Raw genomic sequence first — 9,973 nt, 5'->3', positions numbered from 1 at the left:
GAGTCCACCCACCACTTTAATCATACTTTAGATCTTGTTTTGACTTATGGTATGGAAATTGAAGACTTAACAGCATTCCCTGAAAACCCCCTTCTGTCTGATCATTTCTTAATAACATTTACATTTACTTTAATGGACTACCCAGCAGTGGGGAATAAGTTTCATTACAGTAGAATTCTTTCGGAAAGCACTGTAACTAGGTTTAAGGATATGATTCCTTCTTTGTTTTGTTCTCCAATGCCATATACCAACACAGTGCAGAGTAGCTACCTAAACTCTGTGAGTGAGATAGATTATCTCGTCAATAGTTTTACATCCTCATTGAGCACAACTTTGGATGCTGTAGCTCCTCTGAAAAAGAGAGCCTTAAATCAGAAGTGCCTGACTCCGTGGTATAACTCACAAAGTCGCAGCTTAAAGCAGATGACCCGTAAGTTGGAGAGGAAATGGCGTCTCACTAATTTAGAAGATCTTCACTTAGCCTGGAAAAAGAGTCTGTTGCTGTATAAAAAAAAATTCTAAAGTTTCCAGTTCACCTAACCTGAATATTTTTAAGCTGCGTTTACACATAATGACTGCAAGTCACAAATGCCACAAAGTATACATTCTTGGCCGCTGATCATGAATGTGATGATTCGGGGCAGAGGCATCAGGTGTCCTCAGGAACTGCTGCAACCTGTTACCATGTGTTACGATTAATGGCACGTGTTGCTGGAGAATTATCAGGAACCATTATACTTGGTCAAAAATAATGTTCCGGGATGTTGCGCGCTATCGCGTGTAACAGCTCATTAAGTTCTGTCATGTTGTGAATGAGGCAAATTGTCTCCACACACACATCCAACCATCAGTTGCTGAACAATTCAGATCGCTCCAGTTTGCTCCTCAAAATCCACAGCAGAAGAACCTTGTGATGGCATGGTTAGTTGGGCTCTGTGCCATGGAGTGGCGCAGAATGGAAGAGGAGACGGAGAGAGCCAGATATGTGTCTCCATGCGGCTCTCTCTCGCTCATTTTCCCAAACATCAGGCACCTGCAGCAGGTGGAACACCTGCAAGAGTGCCCTGAGAAGCATTGGAACAAAACTCTTGGAGCGCTTGCTTGCCTCTACTGGTGGTTGGCTCTCACTGCGGTATTGTATCACTTCCTGTTCCGGAGCACAGCGGTGTTTTGCTGTGTCTGTTAGCTGTTTAATCTGCGCAGTTAGATTGATCTAGTTAACTAGATAATGATTTGTTTCACAGTGTAATCTTCACGTGCCTTAACTAAAGCACTCCCTCGGCTGAATCACGTCTAAATTATTTACACATTATTCACTTTGTGTGTTTTTAGGAATCCGCTAGCTTAGCGCAGCTACTAGCTCTTAGCCGGTTTAGCATGGCGGCTTCTCCTGTCTCTCCTGCACTTTTCTGCTCTGGGTGTGAAATGTTTAGTTATTCCTCAGCCTCCTTTAGCAGTAATGGTACTTGTAATAAGTGTAGCTTATTCGTAGCTTTGGAGGCCAGGCTGGGCGAATTGGAGACTCGGCTCCGCACCGTGGAAAATTCTACAGCTAGCCAGGCCCCTGTAGTCAGTGCGGACCAAGGTAGCTTAGCCGCCGTTAGTTTCCCTCTGGCAGATCCCAAGCAGCCGGGAAAGCAGGCCGACTGGGTGACTGTGAGGAGGAAGCGTAGTCCTAAACAGAAGCCCCGTGTACACCACCAACCCGTTCACATCTCTAACCGTTTTTCCCCACTCGGCGACACACCCGCCGAGGATCAAACTCTGGTTATTGGCGACTCTGTTTTGAGAAATGTGAAGTTAGCGACACCAGCAATCATAGTCAAATGTCTTCCGGGGGCCAGAGCAGCCGACATTGAAGGAAATTTGAAACTGCTGGCTAAGGCTAAGCGTAAATTTGGTAAGATTGTAATTCACGTCGGCAGTAATGACACCCGGTTACGCCAATCGGAGGTCACTAAAATTAACATTGAATCGGTGTGTAACTTTGCAAAAACAATGTCGGACTCTGTAGTTTTCTCTGGGCCCCTCCCCAATTGGACCGGGAGTGACATGTTTAGCCGCATGTTCTCCTTGAATTGCTGGCTGTCTGAGTGGTGTCGAAAAAATGAGGTGGGCTTCATAGATAATTGGCAAAGCTTCTGGAGAAAACCTGGTCTTGTTAGGAGAGACGGCATCCATCCCACTTTGGATGGAGCAGCTCTCATTTCTAGAAATCTGGCCAATTTTCTTAAATCCTCCAAACTGTGACTATCCAGGGTTGGGACCAGGAAGCAGAGTTGTAGTCTTACACACCTCTCTGCAGCTTCTCTCCCCCTGCCATCCCCTCATTACCCCATCCCCGTAGAGACGGTGCCTGCTCCCAGACCACCAATAACCAGCAAAAATCTATTTAAGCATAAAAATTCAAAAAGAAAAAATAATATAGCACCTTCAACTGCACCACAGACTAAAACAGTTAAATGTGGTCTATTAAACATTAGGTCTCTCTCTTCTAAGTCCCTGTTGGTAAATGATATAATAATTGATCAACATATTGATTTATTCTGCCTTACAGAAACCTGGTTACAGCAGGATGAATATGTTAGTTTAAATGAGTCAACACCCCAGAGTCACACTAACTGCCAGAACATCCTCATTGAGCTCATTAAGTTGGAGAGGAAATGGCGTCTCACTAATTTAGAAGATCTTCACTTAGCCTGGAAAAAGAGTTTGTTGCTCTATATAAAAGCCCTCCGTAAAGCTAGGACATCTTACTACTCATCACTAATTGAAGAAAATAAGAACAACCCCAGGTTTCTTTTCAGCACTGTAGCCAGGCTGACAAAGAGTCAGAGCTCTATTGAGCCGAGTATTCCTTTAACTTTAACTAGTAATGACTTCATGACTTTCTTTGCTAATAAAATTTAATTACTCATAACCATCCCAAAGACATATCGTTATCTTTGGCTGCTTTCAGTGACGCCGGTATTTTGTTAGACTCTTTCTCTCCGGTTGTTCTGTCTGAGTTATTTTCATTAGTTACTTCCTCCAAACCATTAACATGTCTATTAGACCCCATTCCTACCAGGCTGCTCAAGGAAGCCCTACCATTAATTAATGCTTCGATCTTAAATATGATCAATCTATCTTTATTAGTTGGCTATGTACCACAGGCTTTTAAGGTGGCAATAATTAAACCATTACTTAAAAAGCCATCACTTCACCCAGCTATCTTAGCTAATTATAGGCCAATCTCCAACCTTCCTTTTCTCTCAAAAATTCTTGAAAGGGTAGTTGTAAAACAGCTAAATGATCATCTGCAGAGGAATGGTCTATTTGAAGAGTTTCAGTCAGGGTTTAGAATTCATCATAGTACAGAAACAGCATTAGTGAAGGTTACAAATGATCTTCTTATGGCCTCAGACAGTGGACTCATCTCTGTGCTTGTTCTGTTAGACCTCAGTGCTGCTTTTGATACTGTTGACCATAAAATTTTATTACAGAGATTAGAGCATGCCGTAGGTATTAAAGGCACTGTGCTGCGGTGGTTTGAATCATATTATCTAATAGATTACAATTTGTTCATGTAAATGGGGAATCTTCTTCACAGACTAAGGTTAATTATGGAGTTCCACAAGGTTCTGTGCTAGGACCAATTTTATTCACTTTATACATGCTTCCCTTAAGCATTGAGACAGCATTGCTTAAATTTTCATTGTTACGCAGATGATACCCAGCTTTATCTATCCATGAAGCCAGAGGACACACACCAATTAGCTAAACTGCAGGATTGTCTTACAGACATAAAGACATGGATGACCTCTAATTAAGTTATTGTACTTGGCCCCACAAATCTTAGAAACATGGTGTCTAACCAGATCCTTACTCTGGATGGCATTACCCTGACCTCTAGTAATACTGTGAGAAATCTTGGAGTCATTTTTGATCAGGATATGTCATTCAATGCGCATATTAAACAAATATGTAGGACTGCTTTTTTGCATTTGCGCAATATCTCTAAAATTAGAAAGGTCTTGTCTCAGAGTGATGCTGAAAAACTAATTCATGCATTTATTTCCTCTAGGCTGGACTATTGTAATTCATTATTATCAGGTTGTCCTAAAAGTTCCCTGAAAAGCCTTCAGTTAATTCAAAATGTTGCAGCTAGAGTACTGAGAGGGACTAGAAGGAGAGAGCATATCTCACCCATATTGGCTTCTCTTCATTGGCTTCCTGTTAATTCTAGAATAGAATTTAAAATTCTTCTTCTTACTTATAAGGTTTTGAATAATCAGGTCCCATCTTCTCTTAGGGACCTCATAGTACCATATCACCCCAATAGAGCGCTTCGCTCTCAGACTGCAGGCTTACTTGTAGTTCCTAGGGTTTGTAAGAGTAGAATGGGAGGCAGAGCCTTCAGCTTTCAGGCTCCTCTCCTCTGGAACCAGCTCCCAATTCAGATCAGGGAGACAGACACACTCTCTACTTTTAAGATTAGGCTTAAAACTTTCCTTTTTGCTAAGCTTATAGTTAGGGCTGGATCAGGTGACCCTGAACCATCCCTTAGTTATGCTGCTATAGACTTAGACTGCTGGGGGGTTCCCATGATGCACTGAGTGTTTCTTTCTCTTTTTGCTCTGTATGCACCACTCTGCATTTAATCATTAGTGATTGATCTCTGCTCCCCTCCACAGCATGTCTTTTTCCTGGTTCTCTCCCTCAGCCCCAACCAGTCCCAGCAGAAGACTGCCCCTCCCTGAGCCTGGTTCTGCTGGAGGTTTCTTCCTGTTAAAAGGGAGTTTTTCCTTCCCACTATCGCCAAGTGCTTGCGCACAGGGGTCGTTTTGACCGTTGGGGTTTTTCCGTAATTACTGTATGGCTTTGCCTTACAATATAAAGCGCCTTGGGGCAACTGTTTGTTGTGATTTGGTGCTATATAAATAAAATTGATTTGATTTGATTTTGGTGTACCCCACCTCATGCCCTATAACTGCTGAGATAGGCTCCAGTCCCCCTGTGACCCTTAAAGTGGATATGACACTTAAAGACAACATAGTCTTATTACATGTAACAAAGGTTATATAATTCAGTCAACCTAAGCGTTTTGGGAAAATGGACGTGATTCTCCCATTATATATAACATTTGAACGTCCCGCCACTGAAAAATGTGCACGCCCCGTGACTAGCTTCCCGCTGAGCACCAAGCCTGAAATACGTCACTACGTGTAGTCCGTATCGGCTTGCACGCCTGGCGGCTGTTGTGTACACTTTTTTTAGCGGCAGGAACTTTGATTAAACACAGCTCTCAGGGACTTGTTTGTCAATATGCCTGAACAGTGTGTCGCAGCATATTGCACAAACACAAGGGCGAAAGGTTTTAGCCTTTTCAAGTCCAGGCAGATTGATCGAAAGCTGTGGTGTTGTGATGCACGAAATGTCAGGCTGCCGCTCTCTCCGCTCGCTCACCCGCATTTGCTCCCGACAGAAGACACTTTCCTCTACCATCTCCATGTTCTCACTGCTCACAGGAACACATATAAAATGTCAACCCCAAATAATATGTTCACAATATTCTTGAAATGGTCAAGGAACTTGTAAAAATGTCAGTGCAATACGTAGTAAACACGGTGGTGCCATGCTCACTGTTGTTTTCGGCGATCTTTTTTGAAACGTTCCCTGTTTATTTCCTATTCTTTCATGAAAATAACGTAACTAAACACGGATGAATGCAATGCCAGGCACTCGAAAACTGCAAAAACCCGAAGGTAATGACGGTGGTCTGCAAGTAATAGCTACACTATCACGGCTCCGGAACAATAACAAAGGCAGTAAACAGACGCTAGAATAAAAAATGCTATAATTATAGTGTTATAAACAGCAGCAACAAAAATCAAAGCCTCCCTTACCATTCCATATTCTGCAGCCTTTCAAGATCCACATCTCTTGCCTCTGCTTCGGCTCCACCATAAACACCGTCGGCATTATTTTCGCTGCCGGAATGCTCCTGGTTTGAATGTTCATCCGAAAGATACGGCTCCAATCTGTAGGGTCTAATCACTGCTGCGAAATCCTCAGGATCCAAGTCAGAAATAATCCACACTTGATCTCGTCACTGTCCATGCTGAGGTCCATCTGTTCCTGTTGTCAATTTAACAGACACAAGACGGGACTCTACACGTTGTGACGTCACGGCATCACGTGACCGGTGATGGAACGCTGCCAGCGCACTTTCCAAGAAACACACTTTTGAGAAACTGTACAAACTTTACTTCTCAGTGATAATAATTAAAACCACTTTCAACTTCTATACTCTATGTATATTTTGATATTTATATCAGTTTTACCTAATTTTTTAGGTGTCATATCCACTTTAAATGGAGTAAGCAGGTATAGAAAATGAATGGATGGATGGCAGATTGGGCCTTCTTTACTACCAAATTTCTCAAATTTCCATAAATTTCTTTTTGTGAAGCTATGCAGTGTGGGCTAAAGAAGCACACATTAAATTTTGGGGTTGTTCTGGGGAACAATGTGGAACCAATTTCACTTTATTTAACATTGTGAAATTTGATGGTTTTCAATATTTTTGCCAAATTCTAGACCAAATACAAGTCATGATTGTCTACACAAGAAATTTTACTGAGTAAAATTTACTCTGCTGGGATAACATTTGATCCCAGTCTAAACAGAGTAAAAAACACTCTATTGTAGAGTGCTTCCACTGTGCAAGCATCATTTTGGAGCTCAGATGCTCTGTAGACGGACTCTTTTCACCCAAAGCGATCAAATGGATTAATGGGATTATTAACCATCAGATGACAAGGTAAAACCTCTTAAATCATTCTGAAGTCAGTTTTAAGCAGAAATAATCTGTGACGCTTTGAAATGACGGACGGTCAGTGAACGCAACAGCTAGCAGCTCCTGTAGCTTTGGCGCTGTGATCACTTCCTCTGTCTTTTCTGATGAAATAATGCTGAATTTATGTGGAAATGATTGTTGTGCAAAAGCTGCACATATCTGTCCCTGAGATAGATAATAACTGGAGTGCAGTTTGAAGCCGAAACAAGGTGATAATCAGTGAACCGCGATGATGCATGTGCAGTGAAGGCAGGGCGGACCAATTTTTAGGGGGGGACCGTTCGGTCGTCTAGTCAATGCAAGTGGTTTTACTCCAATAAGAGTTGATTCTACGCTATGTTGAGTTGATTTAGCCCTGTGGTAGAGTATATTTTAACTCTATTTAGACTGGGACCAAAGGTTGTTATATTAGCAGACTTAAAGTTCATGTTTCTTTAAATTCCATGCTAAACAGAATGAAAAGCAGCATTAGTTTACATATACGGGCACTCAGGTCTTCTTTAAAGATGTGCCTGACGTCTGTTTGCACATCAGATGGGTGAGCGCTCACTCTACTTTGATTCTCACAATCTCTTTGTCTTTTCAGGGTTTTCTCATAAAAAAGTCAGATAGATTGAGAACACAGTTGCAGCAAATAGAGAAAATAAGTTCACTTTCTCATAAATATTATTTTTGAGGCAGTTGACGGTCGCAGGTCAGTCCGTGAGCATTGCTGCCGCACATCACCACATCCACGGCTCAGGATTTCTCTTTATAGGCTTTCAAGGATTATGTAAAAACTACTGCACAGATTTAGATGAAATTTTCACAACAGATAGATATTAGAGCATGGAAGACGCTATTAAATTTTGGAGTGGATCGAGATCAAAATCCTGATTCTGGATCATTACATTTTCAACGTTTCGAGCATCATCTCAAATTTGCCTGATGGATCTTCACACATAGCAAGAATGATCAGGAACCAGCCCAACACGGAAAATATTGCCATAATCTGATGCAGTCGGGAGGAAAAGAGGAGTGGTCAGCCGTGTCAGAACATATCCGGAGTACCTCGTCCACACCTGCACGATGGCATCCAAAGCACATGTAGACAACAGTTTAGATGACACAGACTGCTGTCAGACGGCCATAAAAGGTGCTGCAGACTGCCCGATGTCCAAACGCCTGGATTGCAAACACGGGACCAGACTGGGAGCGAGTGTTGTGTTCCCACATGCATGTGCACGCGTGTGTGCATGGGGCTGCAATTATCACTCAGGCATGTGTCTGTGTGTATGCGTGACGCTGCATAAGCCACTAAGCGCGTGTGGGGGGGCATACATGCACGCAAGTACCACTGGACAACTTTCACTGAAAGTTTGCTGGCAGTGAGCCATGCTATTCCATGCATCAGACGGAGGCTTTCCAGGGAACTTTAATTTCTTTTTTTAAGTGTGTTTTGGCTCCCTTTTGCACAATGCAACTCTGGACACCGCAATGGTTGGATTATCACATGGGAATTAATTTTGCGTGGTTCATTCCAGCACACAGCAGCCTGGTGAGAGGATTTTAAATGCAGGCTGCTGTCCCGGCTTCATGTCCACATCCGCGCTGTGAAACACTCCTGGACCGCTGTTGGTGGTGAGAGTCAGGTTTATTAATGCTGTCACTGCACAGTTCGATGTCATATCTCCCACAGTTAGAAGGTGATTGTGTAATACAAGGTGAGATCCGTTCAGCTCCAAGCCTGATGCGTACAATGATGCGTTACTGCGCACCGCATTGAGGCACAGCTGCCCGTGTTATGACAGAGACAATAGTTCACATTATTTTCATCGCCCATGGGAAGGAATGGACAAATATCTGTACTGTAAGGTCTATTGTGGATATAACAGCCTGTTCAGATTTGCGGCGTGGACGCAGTAGGACACAGTGCTATTGGTTTGATAGCCGCTGTTCACATTCACTGTACATAATAATAATTCATAATTATTATCATGATGAAGCGTGCCGCATATACATTTCAACAGCTTCTTTGCACTCTGGGGGGGCATAATTATACGTGGCACAGGCTTTGCTGTGCCAGATTCATCTCAAAGTTCCCTCTTATGTGCTCAAATCATTTCGGATCCTGTTTTGCCACCATCATTATATGTAAATTGCAGTCAGATGGTCCTCAGATTGCGCATGGACCGCCGTCAGATAGGTGTCCCATCTAGAGGTATTAAATCACATGTGGCATTATACAAAGTAAAAGAAGACCATGTTAGTGTGGAACAATATGCAGGTTCTGCAGCAGAAACATACAACATCACAATGTAAAACCAAGATCAGGAAGACACTATTCTGTTTCAGCTTGTGAATTAAATATCAGATTGCAACATCTTGGTCAGTCGGACCATTCTGGATCAGTATGCAGTTATTGCATTGTGTTGTGAAATCCAGATCCTGGTAAAGTCTGGGTCACGATGTGAATCACGTCTTTTATTTTGAGTCCTTACAACCCTTGGCAGACGCCAGAAATCTCAGATTTTTTTTCTTGTTATTAAATGCTATTTTGGCGCAGAAAACTACAGTTACATGCTGGTGGAAGGTCAGTGATGTGATCGGTCCTGCTTTTAATCAATGCAAATGCAAACACTCCTATCCAGGATCCATTCGGGGTGAAAGTAACATCCCCCTGCTTGATGTATCATAGATATTTATCTTTGAGAAGAGAAAGGACAACAGCTGATGAGACGAAGCTCCTCAATGAAAGTGATCTTCAGAATATGGCTGAATGGTAAACTGTTACTAATACAGGACAAAATAATAATTGTAATGACTAAACTTTAGCCTCTGGAAAGACATCGCTAAATACAGATCATTGTCAAGAACAAATTTGTTTGGGTTCCCATCCAAAAGCTTCCACTACTCATAACCATTGCCTCCCTTCCATAAAAGTTCAAATAAACAGATCAGTTTTGTAGAAGGGACAGTTTTCTGTTAATTAATGTGAGTGCTCTTGGGAGTACTTTTTCTGAATGGATACTCTCCACTCCTTGATTTTTTTTTTTTTTTGTTAATGGGATTGGTCTTCCCTTTGAAGGACGTCAAAAAGGACACTTTTGGGGGAGGGCGGAGACATGGAGGCACGACTGCAGAGGAAGGGCG

Source organism: Thalassophryne amazonica, chromosome 2, assembly GCF_902500255.1.
Source record: "Thalassophryne amazonica chromosome 2, fThaAma1.1, whole genome shotgun sequence".
Lineage (NCBI taxonomy): Eukaryota > Metazoa > Chordata > Actinopteri > Batrachoidiformes > Batrachoididae > Thalassophryne > Thalassophryne amazonica.
This window is presented reverse-complemented; position numbering follows the sequence as displayed.